A 20,929-nucleotide genomic window follows, 5' to 3' on the forward strand; every position below is an offset into this window, starting at 1 on the left:
CAAGCAGGCAGACAGGAACAGTTACAAATCAACCTTGGTCCTGCCTAGCCTGGAAGCTGTTTCCAACTAGTGAAATGGAAACCTTTACAACCATCTACAAACCCCGAAGTTTGTATTTTCTTGAGCTTTCTCTAGAGAAGGGGCTGTTTTGTATATTGGAGCAGAATAGTGTATTAGCTCTCATGTTTTGTGTAAAGCAAGCCCTTGTTAAGTACCGTCAGCTGAATTGGGCTTGTGCCCAGATCTTAGCACACTAACCGATAAAACAGGTGAGGGTAACCTCTGGCCCTCCAGACGTTGCTGAACTACAAGTCTCATCATCCTGCCCATTGGCAATGCTGGCTGGGGCTGAGGAATTTCAAGGAAGCTTTCGACTTGCCCCGACCTACACCTACCTACCCACTGAACGAAGGAGGAAGAAAGCAAAAGGCAAGTTCAGCATTCCAGAGTTTTCCAAATGCCATGGCATCTCAATGGGGCTCCCTTGCCAATTGATGGTAAAGCAAGCCATTGGACAGGCCATCATGCATGAGGACGGTTTTTTGAATGGATTTGAATCACACTTTGCCTTTTTTCTAATTCAAGATAGTGCCTCACGGAAGCAGGGAGCTTTGCAGAGTCCTTTGGAGACTGTGGAAAAGATTGCGCAAGAGAGAGGCTTGGCACCAGAAGAAATTCATAACTTGCTGAACATCGCACTCAGTGCCAAGCTTGGTAAAGAAAACATGTTTGGGCTTCTCTTTCCCCTCGGCAGCAAAGTATGTCAACGGAGCTGCATTGCCCTGCCTTCTCCCTTAACAAGAACCGGGGCAGCTTCGAGCATGTGAGAAATTATCAAGAGTGAAGATGTTCAGAATGTTAAGCAGTGTCTTTCAATGTCTTGCAGGCACAGTGATAAGCACTAGGCTACTGAAGACTCTGATTCCCATTTCCGTAATAACAGAGGATTCTCTTCTTTCAGCTGTGTCTTGGCTCTGTGCTCGCAAGTGTTCTAGTGACTTTCAGGTAACTTGGAAAGCATGGTAATGATGTCTTGGTTCTGAAGAATGATATTTCCCCCAGTCTGACGTAGTTATCCTGGTGATGATTCAGCTAGATGTTGTACACGCTGAGCATATTCCAGAAGGGGTTTGTTGTCTTGGCCTTGCTTTGGCTTACTGAGATCTGTCTTCTCCCTATAGGTGCTCATTCTAAAATGGATAATTGTAACGTTTGACTTCATTGATCAGAAGGAAAATATGAATGCTCTCTATGGTTTCTTCTTCTGCTTCTTACAATATGAGAAATTGGTAAGATAAAAAGGAATGTGTTATTTTGAAGGAACTCGCTTTTATTCTGACATTAACCCAAATCAAACAATAAAGAGTACTTTCCGACCACACAACAGGACACCATGTGAAAAGTGGGGCCTTAAAAATACCTCTCCCATTTCCTTCCTTTTCCTGTCTTGTTCCTTCCCAATGGGCGCCGGTCGCAGCGCCCCCCGGGTGCACGGCATGTTCAGGCAGGCAGGCAGGCAGGCAGGCAGCTATCCGATGTCGATCCCGCCCGTTCCTCCCTCCACCCCCCTCAAAGACAGCCGCGCAGGCAGCTATCCGATGGAGGGAGGGAGGGAAATCCTGTTCTGCATAGCTATCAATTCGGGTGTGATAGTCTTATGTTTGCATACTTATGGGAAAATAAAACTAAGTTATTCTAGAGCTTGTATTTGTGTGTATTCATGGTATCATTTGTAGACCCAGTAGATGGCAGTGTGGTGTGGAGAGTGTTTTTGGCAGCTCGTGAAAGGATAGAGGGTGGAACGTTGACCGTTCAAAGGCACTATAAGCAAGATATATATATCTCGCCACATTTTCCTAGCTACGTTTCCCCATAAAAGTATACACTTTGTATCAAATACATTTGGAACAAGTGATTGTTACATTTAAGGAACATTCTCTAGGCGATGAGTTTGGGGGGAAATACAAAAACCCATTCGGATACATTCGGATACATTTAGAAAAGTACAGCATTTTGAGGAAAAATACATTCAGATCCATTCTTAAAGTCAATGAGAAAGATACAGCAAAAAGGATACAATTCGATACAGCGAAAAAGGATCCATTCCCCAAGGCACCATAGACCTTCTTGTAGGGTGTGAAGGCAGAATATGATCTATTTGATATTGGTAGGGTCCTTCTCCTTCATTCCCCTCTCTGACCCTGACTCTTACAACACAGGGACCATCCCAGAGTGTGGGCACAACTTCTGCCGGTCCGGCCTGATCCAGTGCAACGGGGCAAAAAGGAGGCTGGCTTCCTGTCCTCAAGGCTGAGTTGGAGTCCAGAGAAGGAGCCTCGTCCGCAATCGGCAATTGGCTACCTTTGTTGAAGTAGCCAAGACTCTCAGTCTTCCAGAGGGAAAGGAGGAGTCTGTGAGAAGCACCAGGAGCCCCTGAAACTCTTTTGCAAGGAGAAAGAGCAAACAGTATACTCCAGCAATACCTACGCTGCTACGTCAGCGAGAGACAGAACGATTGGGTAGAGAAACTAGCGCTGGCTGAATTTGCGTACAATAACGCTGAACATGTGTCCATGGGAATGAGCCCGTTCATGGCCAATTATGGGTGTCACCCCAGGGCCTTCCCGGGGAGGGGGGAGGAAGGATGGAGTGTACCTGCGGCAGAGCAGTTTGTGGAAGAAATGGAAGCCTTGCACCAGCAACTCAAGATGAACTTGGAGCGGGCCAAGGAAGTTTACAAGAGGCAGGCAGACAAGCACCGTCGGGAGGGGGAGGCCATACGGGTGGGAGACCAAGTGTGGTTGTCAACCCAAGGGTTACCCCTTAAGGGAGGGTGCAAGAAGTTGCAGCCAAGGCGGCTGGGACCTTTTGAGGTAACACAGCAGGTGAACCCCGTGGCATTCAAGCTCAAGTTGCCTGACAGCATGAAGATACATCCGGTGTTCCATAGGTCCCTACTCTCGCCGTACAGGGAGGGGCGGGAATTTCCGGGGCGGGAGGGAGGAGTCACCACCCACTCGCGGGTAGAGGAGAGGGAACACCACAACCAAGCCACGGAAATACTCGATTCAAGGTGGCGAGGGTGCCAGGTGGAGTACTTGGTAGCTTGGGAGGGAGAACCCAGGTCAGAAAACACGTGGGTTCCCGCTGAGGCAATCAATGACGGGTATCTGGTGGAAGAGTTCCACAGCCTGTTCCCAGATAAACCAAAACCACTAGCGAGATTCTGGGAGGAAGAATTTGGAACCACAGATGACGAAGAGGACTTTGTGGGACTCTTCGGAGGCAGGAAAACCCACAAAGTCCTCTTCGTCGTCTGTGGTCCCTGTGTTGTAAGAGTCAGGGTCAGAGAGGGGAATGAAGGAGAAGGACCCTACCAATATCAAATAGATCATATTCTGCCTTCACACCCTACAAGAAGGTCTATGGTGCCTTGGGGAATGGATCCTTTTTCGCTGTATCGAATTGTATCCTTTTTGCTGTATCTTTCTCATTGACTTTAAGAATGGATCTGAATGTATTTTTCCTCAAAATGCTGTACTTTTCTAAATGTATCCGAATGTATCCGAATGGGTTTTTGTATTTCCCCCCAAACTCATCGCCTAGAGAATGTTCCTTAAATGTAACAATCACTTGTTCCAAATGTATTTGATACAAAGTGTATACTTTTATGGGGAAACGTAGCTAGGAAAATGTGGCGAGATATATATATCTTGCTTATAGTGCCTTTGAACGGTCAACGTTCCACCCTCTATCCTTTCACGAGCTGCCAAAAACACTCTCCACACCACACTGCCATCTACTGGGTCTACAAATGATACCATGAATACACACAAATACAAGCTCTAGAATAACTTAGTTTTATTTTCCCATAAGTATGCAAACATAAGACTATCACACCCGAATTGATAGCTATGCAGAACAGGATTTCCCTCCCTCCCTCCATCGGATAGCTGCCTGCGCGGCTGTCTTTGAGGGGGGTGGAGGGAGGAACGGGCGGGATCGACATCGGATAGCTGCCTGCCTGCCTGCCTGCCTGCCTGAACATGCCGTGCACCCGGGGGGCGCTGCGACCGGCGCCCATTGGGAAGGAACAAGACAGGAAAAGGAAGGAAATGGGAGAGGTATTTTTAAGGCCCCACTTTTCACATGGTGTCCTGTTGTGTGGTCGGAAAGTACTCTTTATTGTTTGATTTGGGTTAATGTCAGAATAAAAGCGAGTTCCTTCAAAATAACACATTCCTTTTTATCTTACCAATTTCTCATATTGTAAGAAGCAGAAGAAGAAACCATAGAGAGCATTCATATTTTCCTTCTGATCAATGAAGTCAAACGTTACAATTATCCATTTTAGAATGAGCACCTATAGGGAGAAGACAGATCTCAGTAAGCCAAAGCAAGGCCAAGACAACAAACCCCTTCTGGAATATGCTCAGCGTGTACAACATCTAGCTGAATCATCACCAGGATAACTACGTCAGACTGGGGGAAATATCATTCTTCAGAACCAAGACATCATTACCATGCTTTCCAAGTTACCTGAAAGTCACTAGAACACTTGCGAGCACAGAGCCAAGACACAGCTGAAAGAAGAGAATCCTCTGTTATTACGGAAATGGGAATCAGAGTCTTCAGTAGCCTAGTGCTTATCACTGTGCCTGCAAGACATTGAAAGACACTGCTTAACATTCTGAACATCTTCACTCTTGATAATTTCTCACATGCTCGAAGCTGCCCCGGTTCTTGTTAAGGGAGAAGGCAGGGCAATGCAGCTCCGTTGACATACTTTGCTGCCGAGGGGAAAGAGAAGCCCAAACATGTTTTCTTTACCAAGCTTGGCACTGAGTGCGATGTTCAGCAAGTTATGAATTTCTTCTGGTGCCAAGCCTCTCTCTTGCGCAATCTTTTCCACAGTCTCCAAAGGACTCTGCAAAGCTCCCTGCTTCCGTGAGGCACTATCTTGAATTAGAAAAAAGGCAAAGTGTGATTCAAATCCATTCAAAAAACCGTCCTCATGCATGATGGCCTGTCCAATGGCTTGCTTTACCATCAGTTGGCAAGGGAGCCCCATTGAGATGCCATGGCATTTGGAAAACTCTGGAATGCTGAACTTGCCTTTTGCTTTCTTCCTCCTTCGTTCAGTGGGTAGGTAGGTGTAGGTCGGGGCAAGTCGAAAGCTTCCTTGAAATTCCTCAGCCCCAGCCAGCATTGCCAATGGGCAGGATGATGAGAATTGTAGTTCAGCAACGTCTGGAGGGCCAGAGGTTACCCTCACCTGTTTTATCGGTTAGTGTGCTAAGATCTGGGCACAAGCCCAATTCAGCTGACGGTACTTAACAAGGGCTTGCTTTACACAAAACATGAGAGCTAATACACTATTCTGCTCCAATATACAAAACAGCCCCTTCTCTAGAGAAAGCTCAAGAAAATACAAACTTCGGGGTTTGTAGATGGTTGTAAAGGTTTCCATTTCACTAGTTGGAAACAGCTTCCAGGCTAGGCAGGACCAAGGTTGATTTGTAACTGTTCCTGTCTGCCTGCTTGTCATCGTGCATATTTGTAAACCACTTCTGCCAAAATATATTCATCTGCAATAGTAGTTTCTGGAAGCAGACCCTGCAAGAGTGCACACTCCATGAAGTCCATATGAAGAGTGTTACGGAATGGAGGGGGGGGCATATGAACGAAGTCTTACTCCCGAGTAAGAGACGTAGAGCCCGAGGCGATGACCTCAAGGGAACCCTGCCACACTAGGACTCCCCTCGCCCCGTCACAACGTTGTACCAAGCACCGCACAAAAGTCCAAAACCCCGAGAAGAAAGCGCCATTTCTGACCCCGTATCCCGATGCTATACGATGTATTTGATGAATGAACAATGGATTTGCATGAGGATGCGCTCTAGCCAATCTTTTTTTTTTTTATAATATTTTTATTTTTTCCATATAAACACAACATACATAAACATACAAAGACAAAAACAGAACAAAAAACATGTATCATTTCATATCCTAATTTCTTATACCTTTCTTCCCCGACTTCCTCATGCCTCCCTTTTCTGTATTCCAAATTCTTATCGATTGTTCAGCAAATCTTCCCTTATTTTAATTTAAATTTGGACTAGTCTTCCTTATTCTCCTTGTCTTAACCATAGCTAATAGTAACCATTTACTTTCCAGTCCAGCATCATTCTAACTTTCATTAATTTTGTAATATTTCTTTAAATAGTCTTTAAATTTTTTCCATTCTTGCGCTGCTTCTCTTCCCTGGTTTCGGATTCTGCTCGTCATTTCTGCCAAACCCATGTAGTCTATCACCTTCATCTGCCATTCTTCCAGTGTGGGTAGCTCTTGCGTCTTCCAGTACTTCGCAATGAGTATTCTAGCTGCTGTTGTAGCATACATAAAGAAAGTTATATCCGTCTTTAACACCCCTTGGCCGACAATACCCAAGAGAAAGGCCTCTGGTTTCTTGGGGAAAGTATATTTAAATACCTTTTTAAGTTCATTATAGATCATTTCCCAGAATACCTTAATCTTCGGGCAAGTCCACCAAAGATGAAAAAATGTACCTTCAGTTTCTTTACATTTCCAACATTTATTGTCAGGCAAATGGTAAATCTTTGCAAGCTTGACTGGGGTTATGTACCACCTATATATCATTTTCATAATGTTTTCTCTTAACGCATTACATGCCGTAAATTTCATCCCGGTGGTCCACAACTTTTCCCAATCAGCAAACAAAATATTATGACCAATGTCCTGAGCCCATTTAATCATGGCCGATTTAACCGTTTCATCTTGTGTATTCCATTTCAGCAGCAAATTGTACATTTTTGACAAATTCTTAGTACTGGGTTCTAACAGTTCTGTCTCCAATTTTGATTTTTCCACCTGGAAGCCAATTTTACTGTCCAGTTTAAACGCGTCATTTATTTGGTGATAGTGCAACCAGTCTCTCACCTTCCCTTTTAATTTCTCAAAACTCTGCAATCTCAGTTTGTCCCCTTCCTTTTCCAAAATTTCCCAGTATCTTGGCCACTTGGACTCCATATTTAACTTTTTAACTGCCTTAGCTTCCATTGGCGGCAGCCACCTTGGAGTTTTATTTTCCAGCAAGTCTTTATATCTAACCCAGACATTTAATAGTGCTTTTCTGACAATATGATTTTTAAAACTTTTATGTGCTTTAACCTTGTCATACCACAAATATGCATGCCACCCAAAAATATTGTTAAAACCTTCCAAATCCAAAATGTCTGTGTTTTCAAGAAGCAGCCATTCTTTCAGCCAGCAGAAAGCTGCCGCTTCATAGTATAATTTAAAGTCTGGCAGGGCAAACCCCCCTCTTTCCTTTGAATCCGTTAATATCTTAAATTTAATTCTGGGCTTTTTGCCCTGCCAGACAAATTTAGATATGTCTTTTTGCCACTTCTTGAAACAATCCATTTTATCAATTATTTGCAATGCTTGGAACAAAAACAACATTCTTGGCAATACATTCATTTTTATAACTGCAATACGGCCTAACAAGGAAAGCTTTAAGTTGGACCAAATCTCCAAATCTTTTTTCACTTCTCTCCAAGTTTTTTCATAATTATCTTTAAACAAATTCACATTTTTAGCTGTCATATTTATACCCAAATATTTCACTTTTTTAACCACAGTCAACCCTGTCTCGTTCTGAAACCTTTCTTTTTCTATCTGTGTCAAATTTTTCTCCAAAACCTTTGTCTTAGACTTATTCAATTTAAATCCTGCCATTTGACCAAACTCTTGAATTATTTCCAAAACTCTTTTCGTGCTAGCTTCTGGCTCTTGCAATGTAAGTACTAAATCATCTGCAAATGCTCTCAGTTTATATTGTTTAGCTCCGACCTGAATCCCTTTAACCAACTGGTCCCTCCTAATCATATTAAGCAAAACCTCCAGGACCGATATAAAAAGTAGTGGGGAGATAGGGCACCCCTGACGTGTCCCTTTTTCAATCTTGAACTCTTCTGTAACCACATTATTTACAATTAGTTTCGCCTTCTGTTCAGAGTATATTGCACCTATACCATTCTCAAACCCTTGGCCTACCCCCATCCCCCGGAGGTTCTTCAACATAAAACTCCAAGAAATGTTATCAAAGGCTTTCTCGGCATCCACAAATATCAAAACAGCCTTAGTGTTTATATTCACTTCCAGCTTTTCCAAAATGTCAATTATATTCCTTACGTTATCCGACAAATGCCTTTTTGGGAGAAAGCCCGCTTGGTCCCCGTGAATCTCCTCCATCAAAACTCTTTTCAGTCTCTTTGCTAAAATGTCAGCAAAAATTTTGTAATCCACATTCAATAACGAGATGGGTCGGTAGTTTTTAAGTTGGGTCTTTTCAGTCTCTGTCTTTGGTATAAGTGTAATGTAGGCCTCTCTCCACATATCGGGTGCCCTTTTCCCCTCCATAATCTCATTGCAGACTTCCTTCAGAGGTTGTATCAACCCTTCCTTCAAAACTTTGTAATATTTGGAAGTCAGTCCATCCGGTCCGGGGGATTTGCCCAACGTCATGCCTTGAATGGCATCTTCTATTTCTTGTGCTGATATCTCCTGGTTCAATATTGTCTTACTTTCTTGCGAAACCTTTTTCAGCCCATTTTCCTCGAGGAACTGTTGTATGTCCATTTCTTTCTGCGGCCCTTGTGTGTAAAGTTGTCTAAAGTAGTTCTGAAAACAGTTCCTAATTTCCGCTGGGTTGCTTATGTTTTTTCCTTCCACTTCTATATTTGTTACCGTGTTGAGTTTTTGTCTCTTCTTTATTTGCCAAGCCAGTAACTTGCCACATTTATCAGCAGATTCAAAGGTCTTTTGTCTCATTTGTTTAATTTTCCACTCTAATTCTTGATTCATCAGTTCCATATATTGTGTTTGATGAAATTTAATTTCTCTTAAAATCTCTTGGGATTTTGGCTTCGATCTTAATTGTTTTTCCCCTTCTTTTATCTTTTCCAAAATTCTCTCCTTCTTCTCATTTTGCTTTCTTTTCTTTAAAGTATTTTGCTGAATCAAAAACCCTCTCATCACGGCTTTGCTTGCGTCCCATACTATTCTTTTTTCTACTTTAGACCTTAAGTTGATTTCAAAGTAGTCTTTCAAAGTTTTTTGGGCCTTCTTGCAGATCTCCTCATCTCTGAATAAGGTGTCATTCATTCTCCATCTGAAGGAACCAGTTGTTGTCTGCCTCATCACCATCTTTACAGCATTATGGTCGGAGAAAGTTTTTGGGCAGATTTCTACTTTTTTTATGTTTGGCGCCATACTGCTAGTCACCCAGATTTGGTCAATCCTTGTCCATGTCATTTTGGCTTCAGAAAAGAAGGTTCCCTCTCTTTCTAATGGATGTTTTGTTCTCCAAATATCAATCAAGTCCATATTGTCAGTCATTTCAAAAAAAGTCTTTAGTAGTCTTCCATCTTTTGTTATTACCTGTCTTTGTGCTTTGTCCATATTTGTTGAAACTACTCCATTCATATCTCCCATCAAAATTAAGTTGTAATCCATATGGTCCATCAAGATTTCATGCAACTTCTTAAAGAATTCAGCTTTCCCTTCATTTGGTGCGTAGATTCCCACTATCAAATACTTCTCTCCTTGGGATTGAATTTCAATTGCCAAATATCTTCCTTGATCATCTTTAAAAATTTGTTTCGGTTGCAACTTTTCTTTTGCATAGATCACCACTCCTCTCTTTTTTACTCTGTCTGAAGATATAAATTCCTGTCCCAGTCTTTTATTTATTAATAATTTTCTATGTGCTCTTGTCACATGAGTCTCTTGTAGACAAATCAAGTCCAGTTGGTCTTTCTTTAAGGCATGAAATATATTTTTTCTCTTCCTGGGAATGTTCAAACCGTTACAATTCCAGGTTAGAAGTTGCAGAGCCATGATGGGATTATTTACTCCTTCCTCCTACAGCTCCCTGTTTTTGTTCCTCGTCTGTCGGTGGTACCGTGTTCGTGTCCAGTGACGGATGCCCTTGTCCTGGAAATGTCTCTTTCTGTAGGTCTTCTTCGTGTTCTCCCAGGAACTTGTCTTTAACACTCACAGTCTTTATTCTTCTCTTCTTCCCCTTGTATTTAAAAGACAAGCCTTGGGGAAACTCCCACCTGAATGGTATGTAGTTCCTTTTCAGCAATATCACCAGGTCCTTATAATGTCCTCTTGCGTCCAAGATACTCTTAGGGATGTCTTTAAAGATCTCAATATAAAAATCTTCAATTCGAAGGGTTGTTTGGTAATGCAGGTTCAGTATTTTATCTCGCTCCTCCTTTGATCTTAGAGTTATAAGACAATCTCTGGGTCGATTCTTCTTCTGCCTTGTTCCCAATCTAAATGCACTTTCTATCTTAAAATCTTCTTTCTCCAACTCCTGCTTCCAAAAATCAGAAAATTCTTTTGTCAAATAGTCCACCAAGTTGTCTCCTTCCTTTTCCGGCACAAGTCTAATCCTTAAATTCCTCTCCTTACGTTGCATATCCTGCATAGAGAGTGCCAACTCATACTCATCCAGTTTCTTGTAAACTGGTGGAAATTTTTCCTCCGCAGCAGTTGCAATTTCCTTAGCTTCCTCGGCTATCTTTCGTGTTGTGGATGAATCTTCCAATAATTTCCCAATTGCTTCTGCATTTGAGTTCACTTTGTTCCCAAGGTCAGTTATACTTTTTGTATTTAAGTCAATTTTCCCAGAGATTTCTTCAATTTTTTTATTTGTTTCAGCAACTTGTACTTTAGTTTCAGCAACTTGTAGTTTAGTCTCTGCGCCTTGCTTTTTTAATTCCTCCAAAGAGTCATTTATCTTCTCCAGTACCTTAGCAAATGATTCTTCTGTAGACATTGCTTTCACTTTTGACTTTGCAACAACTGTAGTTCCAGAGGCTCCTATTACAGAAGCCCTTCTTTGCATGGAAGGGTCAATTTTGTATTGTCTGCCAGATCTCAAGGTTGTTTCTTATAAATCCCCTTTCTCTTTACCATCTGCCATAACAAAGTCTTTTAGTCAAGGTCATTCCCACACTTTTGAGCTATCAAACAAAAGTTCTCAGATTTTAAACTCCACTTGTTGCTGAAACAATTTGTAAGTCCTCTAGAGGGCGTAGAGTCAATTCTTTACTTCTCAAAATAGTCCCACACTCTTAAAAAAAAATAACAAAAGTTTCCTAGTCCCTTCCAATTTTTCTTTTCTCTTTCAAGGGGATCCCAATCAATAATGTCCTGTAAGTAACTTTGCAATGCAACAAAATCAATGTTTCAAGTTGGAAGTAGCCAAAGTCAATTAAAGATACTTTATAGCCTTCTTATAGCAACAGTCCTTAGCCGGTTCCTTTTCTCCGGCAGTCCGATCCCAGGTAAAAGAGCAGCGGTACTTAATCCAATTCTTTTAAATTGGCAGGGAAACACTTTAAAATCTTCTTCCCCCCCCCTCCTGCCTTCGGGGAGGGAGTTCTTTGCTTTGGTGGTGGATTTCTTAATTCCCACAAATTTCCTCTCAAGCAGTTACAGCTAGAGTGCCTTTCGCTTTGATCTTGCTACAGAACGGAAAGCAGACTTCCTTTTTAGTGCTTGTCCGTCTCGGTGCCCAATTTCTTTGCTTTTAGAGTCCAATTTATATTTTAGCGGTCAATCCTACTCACGGATAGTTGTTCTTTTAATCCAATTTCGCCGGAAGAAATCAGCGCTCTCCGCTAATGGCGACGCGGCTTCGCTTCGCAGGCTGGGTGAAGACGACTCTCAGCACCGCTCCAAAACCCCTCCGCTGCTCCGCAGCCTTTAAAAAGGCTATTTCACAGCGTCGGGGGGGCGCAAAGGTGCCCGCCGAGTCTCCGGTTCACAGGCAACGCGCCTGTGATTTTTGAGGGCCCCCACTTCGCCGTAGCTGACAGGACTCGAACCCACGAAGCAGATCTCTCCCGGAGCTCCGGGTGAGATCCGCCATTAAGCGCTGGCGCTAACCGGAAGTCTCCGCGCTCTAGCCAATCAGATGGCGTTGAATGTAGCCCTTCAGCCAATCGCAGCAATGCCATGGCTCTGCAGAGGCAGCTCAGCTCCAGCTGTTTTGCACGCTCCACTGAGCGCTGACAAGGTGATGACAGCTCCCCCTGCGAGAACAACGGACTGAGTCAATCAAAACCTCGTTACCCTGTTAATCCAATCAAAACTAGATGTTGTTTAGTCGTTTAGTCGTGTCCGACTCTGCGTGACCCCATGGACCAGAGCACGCCAGGCCCTCCTGTCTTCCACTGCCTCCCGCACTTTGCTCAAACTCATGCTGGTAGCTTCGAGAACATGATCCAACCATCTCGTCCTCTGTCGTCCCCTTCTCCTTGCACCCTCCATCTTTCCCAACATCAGGGTCTTTTCCAGGTAGTCTTCTCTTCTCATGAGGTGGCCAAAGTATTGGAGTCTCAGCTTCAGGATCTGTCCTTCCAGTGAGCACTCAGGGCTGATTTCCTTAAGAATGGAGAGGTTTGATCTTCTTGCAGTCCATGGGACTCTCAAGAGTCTCCTCCAGCAGCAGAATTCAAAAGCATCAATTCTTCGGCGATCAGCCTTCTTTATGGTCCAGCTAGATACAATGTAGCAATGTCAGGCCAGGTCACTTCCGAAAAGAACCGCCTGTATTAAAAAAGCCTAAAAACACTTGGAAATTCATAGAAAACCACTGGTTTTACCGATTCTCTTCATTCCACCGCCAGTCTGCGTCGTTGGCCAAGGACTTGGGAACCCATCGGTCCCCGCCAGAATTCCCCAAGCGGGAGGTCACCTACTCACAGGAAGATACTTTACCCGTAGGTGACAATCGCTGGGCAAAAGCTCTCCTCCGGACTTACCCAGGCGGCAGACTATGCAAACCAAAGTTCTATTGTCCTCTTGCAGTAGGTCCTTAGAATGTACTTGGGTGTCGAGACCCCGCAGCCCCCTCCCCTCGTTGGAAATGACTCACACAAGGACACAGATATTAGGTTTATGTTACTGGGCAAATTTTGGCCACAACTTTATTGAAATTAAAGAATGTGAGTGGTATTGGCTTAGGCATTGATTGGACCTGACTATATTTGACTCCTGCAGGAAGTCCCAGTAAGGGTAAGCCACCGGTAGGGGGAGCCCTGTCGATGCGAACCAACTCAAGCTCCCCCTGGTGTTCCCGTCGGGGTCGTGTCAAGGCCTTAGTCCCCCAGCTGGGCTTCAGACTAGATCAACACCCCCGGATTTCTTTAACAGAATACTCTTGTGATGAGAACTACTTACGGTATTTATGTATGTGTTTATATCTTAGACCTTCTAATTCTCCTAACACCAGGAATTGACCAGATGGTGCAGGATGCCCCCCCCCCCAGTATCTGTTGGAAGCAGATTTAGGAGTGGGGGGTGGAAGCACCTACTGGTGGGGAGCACACTTCTTCTGGGGATGCTTCCTCCTCCTCCTCTTCCCACTTCTCGCTGGGGCCTCAAGATGAGAAGTCAGGCTGGAAGTCTCCTCGGAGAAGACAAAGGAGCAAGCATGGCTGCCTTTCCTCTTCTCCAGACCAGTTAGTTGGACTAGAAACCTTTCCCATCCCAGTTCTGCAGTGGTTTTCAAGCAGTGTGCTGTGGCAGCTGGGGTGCCTTGAATGATGGTCGGGGTGCCACGGGAGACACTGGCCTCTGTCCCTCTTTCCTTCCCTCCCTCCTCGGATGCCATCTCTGCCTCCCCAAGGCTTGCCCAGCTGTTCTCCCCCAGAGAATGGTGCCTCTGGGGCTGGCCAGGGGGTGTGGGCTGCCAGGAGCTGAGGCGGCCTCAGAGGAAGCAAGCCAACTGGCGAGGGGCCCTTGCTGTTGGGAATGGACAGGCAAGTCCCAGGCCCCTGGGGGGCAGCGGGGGCAGCTCAGAGACCAAGAGGAGGACTCCTAAGGAGAGGGGAGAGGAGGCTGAGAGAGCACTCCGCAAGGGAGGCTGTTCGAGAAAGGGGGAGGGGAGGCAAGCAAGGGGGGACCTAACTGGTCTCCTGAGCCCCACAGGGGTGCCGCAGAAAGAAGGGAGTTGGTCCAGGGAGCCGTGGACCCCAAAAGGTTGAAAACCTCTGTACTTTTCTTTCCTCCAGTCAATTACTTTCCTATTATAGCAAGGCCACTGGACCCAAGAAGCCAGTAGAATATTCATCTCCTCTCTTTGTCGCCGCCTGGAGATTCGGAGGAAAGCGAGAGGGGAAATTCTGGCCTATCAAGCAGACCTGGACAAGGAAAGCAAAGACCTCCTTGGAAGTGTCCCTCTTGTTACTAGTGAGGGAACAAGCACTTCAAGAAGCAAGTCCGGACTGAGGAGGGAGGGGGAAATCTGCCCATTTCAACTTCTCCCCATTTCTCCTTTCTCCATATCGGTTTGTTATTTATTTATTATTCTGAAAATGAATCAAATGCTAGGGTGGCTACCTTCTCGTATAAATACGTTGATACGTGCTTTACCCCCATAAATTCATTTTTTGTGAACATTACCTGGCTGGGTCAACCTTGAGAAATTCAGAGGTGTGAATTTCAAAAGATTGCTGTTTTGGTCTCCATATTTTTCCAAGAATTGTGAATTAGGTAAGTTCACCTTTGAATGCAGCTAAATGGAGTTTATTTCCCATTGTTGTTTATTATGTGAAAAGCAGTCAAGGAGAAGCCTGAGGACTTGTGAGCTGAGAGGGTGGAAGCAGTTCAATTCAAATCCTAATTCTCTTGCTGATGTTTTGAAGGCTGACCATCTTCCTCACTCAGACCTCCTCAGAACCGGAGAGGCTGAAGACTGTGGAGAAGTTGAGACAACTGCGCCAGTTCCTGGAAGAAGAAGAAGAAGAAGAAAAGCGTCTGCTGAATCATGTGGAAGAGGTGGAGAAGGAGATTGCAGGGAGAAGGGATGAGCAGCTGGCCAGACTCTGCAGGAAACTCTCCTCTCTTGAGAGGATCATCCAGGTGATGGAGGAAAAGGGTCAGCAGCCAGCGAGTGAACTGCTGCAGGTAAGACGGCTCCAGGAAAAGGCTGCCTCCCATCCTTTCTGTGCCCCTTTCATGTACGCAAGGAGTGTAGGGGCTCAGTTGACGGAGCCTCGAGTCAGCTTTGTAATGGACAGGAACACCCCAGAGACCTGGGATGCTGAACTCACCTGAAGGCCGACTAGAGATTCTTCAGTCTTCTTGAGGGAAGGGGAGGGGATTTTCTGCTCCTTGCTAATGATTTGCCTCCGAATGCCTTCCCGCTGGGCAATGCTGCCTTCCTGCCCTGCCCTGGGCTTCGCCAAGGATGCAGTCAGGCCTCCTTCTGACATGAGCCAGTCTCTTGACCAAGCTTCTCTTTCCATTCCCTCCACAACTTCTGGGTGGATCCCCTTCCCCATAGATCCTGATCGGCCCCAAATGGTGCTCGGTCACAGTGATCAAAGAGCAAGACAGAGGGACTCATCCAGACTGCGGAATGATTGCCAGATGTCCCCGTCTCCCGGGGACAGCCCCTGGATTTACAAATCTGTCCCCAACAGATTGTAGATTTGTAGATTTATTAGTAGGGAAGGAATGTTGCGTGATTGGTTCAACGGCACAAGACACATCATATGGGGACTTATGACTAGGCAAAATGGCGGGTGCCACGGCAATGAGCAGCTCCTGAAGCCAGCCAGAGCCAAGTGCACTACCAGGCTGGCTCCGGGCTGCTGAGACTACCGCTACCGCTGCCACTGCCGAGGGGGAACCAGGGATGCCCGGCGCGTCAACTGGGGGAACCGCTGACACACACACCCCGGACCCAAACTGAGGCGGGAGCGAGAGCGCCCGGCCATGTGGCTGACTGCCCAGCGTTGCTCCAGGGCCAGTAAAAACCCCGGAGCCAACCCAGGGAGAAGGAGAAGGAAGAGAGAGAAAGAGGAAGGAGAAAAAAGAGGGGAGCCCCGACCTTGCGGACGCTGAGGAAGAAAGGTAGGAGAGCACCAGGAGGGCAAGGACACGGGGCCGAGCCAAGGCCCGACCCGAGCCTACTCCAGGGCAGATAGCACTCCAAGAGATCAGGCTGGGGCCCAGAGGAAGGCCACGCGACAGAGGAGACCCACAAGAGAAGATATTACTTGTTATTTTTTAAAAAAATGATTTTTAAAAAATAACATTTGTTTCTCTTTTGGAAAAAAAATGTCCCCGGATTCTTTGAAAAAAAAACTGGTAACCTTACCTTAAATCCTAACCTTCTAATTCCAAGTCTCTTCTTTCTCAATATCCCCATTCCGTTAACCGCACCAAGCAACAAGCTGTCAAATACAAGTTTAAAACACAAGCTTTCCTTTGCATCTTGCAGAACTTTAAATGTAATTCGTGGTTTTTTTCACCTGTGCTCCAAACTTAGGTCTTTTTGCCATCCTTTAAATGGGATATCAGTAGTCGAGCCATACTTTTTGGTAAAACGTTCGTCTGGATCCCGGAAGTCCTACCTGAGAAGAACAATGGGAGTGTCCGCTAGCGCCAGCCGCTTCTCCTTCTGCAAGCAGCGCCACCCGAATTCCCACCTGGGATGAGCCGCTTGGCACACTAAACTGAGCCGCCGGAGAAAGACTGGGGCGGGCGGCACGTGGGAGGGGGAAGTCGTGCGCTTCTGTCCCGTGAGAAAAGTGCTGGGCTCTGTCTCTCCAGTTGCGCTTCCTCGGTTCAGAGGCGGACTATAGCAGCTGGGCTGGGCTGCCACAAAGCCCATCAAGGCCACAGGCTGCTAGCATGACTCATCCCGGCTTTCTCATCTGAGGGGAAAGGATGCGCGGTCTTAAATGCTGGCCTTGGCAACTTGGCTGAGCTACCTTGGGCCAGTCCTTGGGCCAGCTTAGCCTCCCACCCCAGCCGCTCCAGGATGGGAAGTGCGTCCCGAGGGAAGCGGGATTCAGGCGGAGGAGGACGTCGGGTTGGGTGGGGGTTGCCAGGAGCAGCACGATGTCCCTCCAACCCCCGGCTTCCACTCTCCAGGCAGGTGCCCAACGTGGCCAGCTGGCAAGGGCTCTTTCTTACTCCAGCCTTTGCGTGCAGATCCCGGGTTCAGCCCCAGATCTCTGGAGCGGAAAGGCTCTTGGGCGTGACTATGAAAGGCAGCATCTGTCAGAATAGGTCATACTGAGCCAGTACAGATGAACGTGACTATTGGTTCGCTTCCTCGGCATCCCAGAACTGTGAAGGTTGCCTCAAATGTTGAGCTGCAGAGCTAAGCAAGAAGGAGTGGAGTGTCTCCGGGGGGAGCATAGCTCCCATTCCCTGCCAAACACACAGACAGGACAGTGTGGTGGCACCCAGGGAATAGTTGCAGCAGCCGGATGGCTGGCTGAAACACACACCATTGCACTCTTTTTGAATGGGATTCAATCTGAATCAGCCAGTTAGTGAACTTGGTGCTCCTGTGCAACAAACCCACTACAAAATTGCTCTTCCCCACACACTTCCAGGTCCCTCCAGCTGGGCTTTTCGAGTGTGATGGGTTTTTCTCACTCCAGAGCAGTTTGTCTTTAAGCTGAAGGTCAGCAGGAAAGCAAGGGAGACTAAAAATTTTGCATTTGTTGATATAATAAGGTTTTAATAACTCTAATAATGACTAACTGTGTGGAAATGACTGGAAAAAAGAAAAAAAAGGGAAAATCAAGGCTTTCGACTCTTGGTTTCCTGGAAGAAGATCAAAAGACTCCCCTGGACTAGAAGAGACATCTCATTAACAACTGGAGAAATGACAAAGAACTTTGGATATCTGCTTGGGAGGTTTCTGATGCAGTATTAATTTAACAAGGAGCCAGGAGTGAAACCGAAAGTAGACTGACCAGCTAGCTGAATCCAATTATATTGCTATGGGGTGGGGGGGGAACCTCTAACATTTTACTTTTTGATACTTGTACTTCCAGGGTGAATTGAATGTGTGTGGGGGGGGGGTGGAGGAGAGGCAGAAAGAAGAGCTAACTTGTCCGTGGCTAGGGGGCGCAATCTGGACGGTTCTGCCGGGGCGCAAGATCACCTAACTACTGCTCTGCGCCTCTGGACCAGGGGTGGATGGTGCTCATTGGGACTGGGAGGGTGGAAGGCAAGGAAGCCAACAGTAGGTGGCGCCCGAGCCAAGGAGTGGCAGAGCAAATGCGTTCTGTATCTGAGATGGAGTGGGAAGGGGCTGGCAGCCACCGCAGCCATCCCCTGTCTGCCCTCATGGACCGGCCAGAATCCACTGGGCAAATGCTCATCTTGCCAGAGTCTGGGTCTTCTGCTGTTGCTCTCTCAGAAACCGTGCCCAGGTGGGATGTTTCGTTTTTCGTAGCTGCTTCATCCCTGAGGAAGTTGGAGGTGACGCAACTCCTGCATCTCTGACGTGGGAAGGTTTGGAGGTATTTCAAATTCCACCCTTCTTCCTTGGCTCTCTGGAAAGAAGGCATCTTTACATTTTGAGCGCATTTCACAGGCCAGGAGCCAAGCACCCCTTCCTGAGGGGGAGAAGAGGCCCAGAAAAGATGAGCCCTTCCCAGCCCAAAGGCGTTCCCCTGAGATTCAGCTTCCGGGCTATGGCTAACCAGGTTAGGAGCAGGAATATTGGGAGCGGGAAGGAACTGATGTCATCTGCCAGAGCAGCTGGCTAATTGAAGGGAATGAGGTGATAACAAGGCTTTCAAATCTGAACTCTTGTTTGCGGCTGATTAGGATAGAGGGAGGTGGAGAACAAGGGCAATCGGAAGCAGACTCTGGGTAGTTGGTTCCTTCTCTTTGTTCGGGTTCCTACGTCACACCAGCAGTTTAAATGGCAACACTCCTTTGCAAGATTGTCCGCCTTTTTAATTGTTTGTTATGGAAAATCAATAAAATGATAAGTTGCCCCTGCCCAAGGGTTGCATGACATCTGGCTGAAGACTTTTTGTGCTAAAAGTTGAACCTATGCTGGGGTGTGGGTGTGTGGGTGTGTGTGCGTCTGTCCGTCCGTGTGGCCGCTGTCTATTCAACATTCCACCCCCTCCAAAGAATCCTAAGAACCTTAGTTTTCTTTTCACAGTGCTACGATTCCCAGCACCCTTAACAAACCATTGTTCCCAGGACTTTTGGGGTGTGGGTGGGAGGAGATGTGCTTTACGTGTGTGGTGTGCAGGCATCTCCCAGCACATGTGTGTGGGGATTCAAGGCTAAATCTTATGCTTTTTTTCCTTAGACCAGCTTGACGTTGAAAAAGAGGTTCTCTGGGTTGAGGAACACACGCCATTTCACAGCGAAGCAGAACACGGGCCGAATGGTCACTCTGCCATTGCATTTGGTGAAGTCAGACTGGCTTTGCAAAGGAGCTTGCCCCTGAAGCCAGTTGGTTGCCTGCCTTCTTCCTGGCTGGCGGCTTGGCATCACCAAAACACAAAGAGACAGCCCCATGCAACCTCACACCCAAAGATTTCTGCCCATGCTTCAGACATGCAGCCCTAAGAGCAACTCTGACTCCCACTCTAGGCCCCTCTGCCCCAGTCTTCCTCCTGATGTAGGCTACAGGATCTGGGAAGTCTGATCCAGCTTTGAGGTGTGGTTCCATATGGCCGTTAGTACTGTTGTGTTTTTGCCAGAGAGCCACGTGGTAAGGAAGATCTCCAAGCACGCTTCCTAGGAGGTCCTCTTTAATCCTCAGATGTGCCCACAAAGGCATGATCCAGCACCCTCATGCCACAGCTGCCTCTGGAGTGACCCTCCCTCCGGTAAGAGGCGTGCCTCACAGCTGAGTGCCTGGTTGTTTGTGTAGGGCGGGGGCAGGGAATCTTGTGGGTTCCCAGATATTGCCAGATCCAATGGCCTTCTGCCTCAGCCAGCATGGCTGACGGTCAGGGGTGATGGAATCCAACAACATCTAGAGGGCCACACAATTCCCCATCCCTGGTCTAGTGAATTTGAGGTTCTTGGTTTCTCTCCCTCTGCCCCCTTTTGCCTGGAAAAGCACTTTGGCAGATTCCTTTGGAGGATTTGGGTGTGACAAGCTGTAGCAGCGCACTGAATAAAACAACTCTGAGAAGCTGAAACACCAGGCTGTTTTCTTTTCTAATAAAAATATTCACTGTGCAGTTCACAGGCACAAAACACAATGTTGATATTGTCCAGGAAATGGGTTTTCAGTTGGAGGGCATAGGTTGCGTGAGAGCATGTTGTGCGGGATAACCAGTCTCATATAACCAACATGCTTCAGTCTAATTAGTGCATGAAGGGGTTAACACCATAGAGTAAGCTGTCCGGCCATCTTAGCCATGTCTCTTCCCCTTACCTTGGGAGTGAGTTCTGATCTATTCTGGTATTCACTTTTTCAGCGTTTAATGTATTGTAGGTTTTTCCTGATTTTATGGTTTTAACCTTCTGTAAACGGCTTTGATGTTTCCAACCATCTGGTGTGTATAAATTTTATGAAATAAATAAATAATTTCAAACAAACAAACAAACAAACAAATAAATAAATAGGAAGATGTAAAACCACAACCTCCGAAATGAAAGCTACTGTCCCACCAGACGGATGTTTTTGCCTGGAGGGGGGCTGTATTCTGCAATGTGCTATCGATGCAATAATAGTGCAGCTTTCTAATGGACTGTCCACGCAAACATCATTCTGCTTTCTCAGTTGCTCTGCAATGCTTCTCCAGGGTTACCACATCATGGCCACCTGGGGGTGCGCTCCTGTGTTGTAGCTCAGCAAAAGCAGGACAAAATTCCTCTAGTATGGCTCACAGTGAGGGCTGCTGAGAGTTGGGAGAGATCTTGGAGGCCAAAGAGTTTGCTTTTCTGCTCAGTACAGGGGATCTTGCCAGCTCTTCACCCCTGACTGGCCAAAGATGCCCATCTCTCATCCATGCAGCTCCACAGCGTGCCTGGATGATGACTCAGATGGAGCTGGACACACCATTCCTGAAGGATGCAATAATCTTGCAATTGT

At 46.3% G+C, this 20,929-nt stretch overlaps 1 protein-coding gene across 1 annotated transcript in view; it reads right to left on the reverse strand.

Annotated features, from left to right (window-relative positions):
- The window catches only part of LOC310753812 (inositol polyphosphate 5-phosphatase OCRL-like), a gene marked incomplete at both ends in the record, with an annotated part of 1,016,056 nt that overhangs the window by 745,556 nt on the left and 249,571 nt on the right, over positions 1-20,929 (reverse strand).

The sequence above is a fragment of the Podarcis filfolensis genome (genome assembly GCF_964270895.1).
Source record: "Podarcis filfolensis genome assembly, chromosome: W".
NCBI classification, from domain to species: domain Eukaryota; kingdom Metazoa; phylum Chordata; class Lepidosauria; order Squamata; family Lacertidae; genus Podarcis; species Podarcis filfolensis.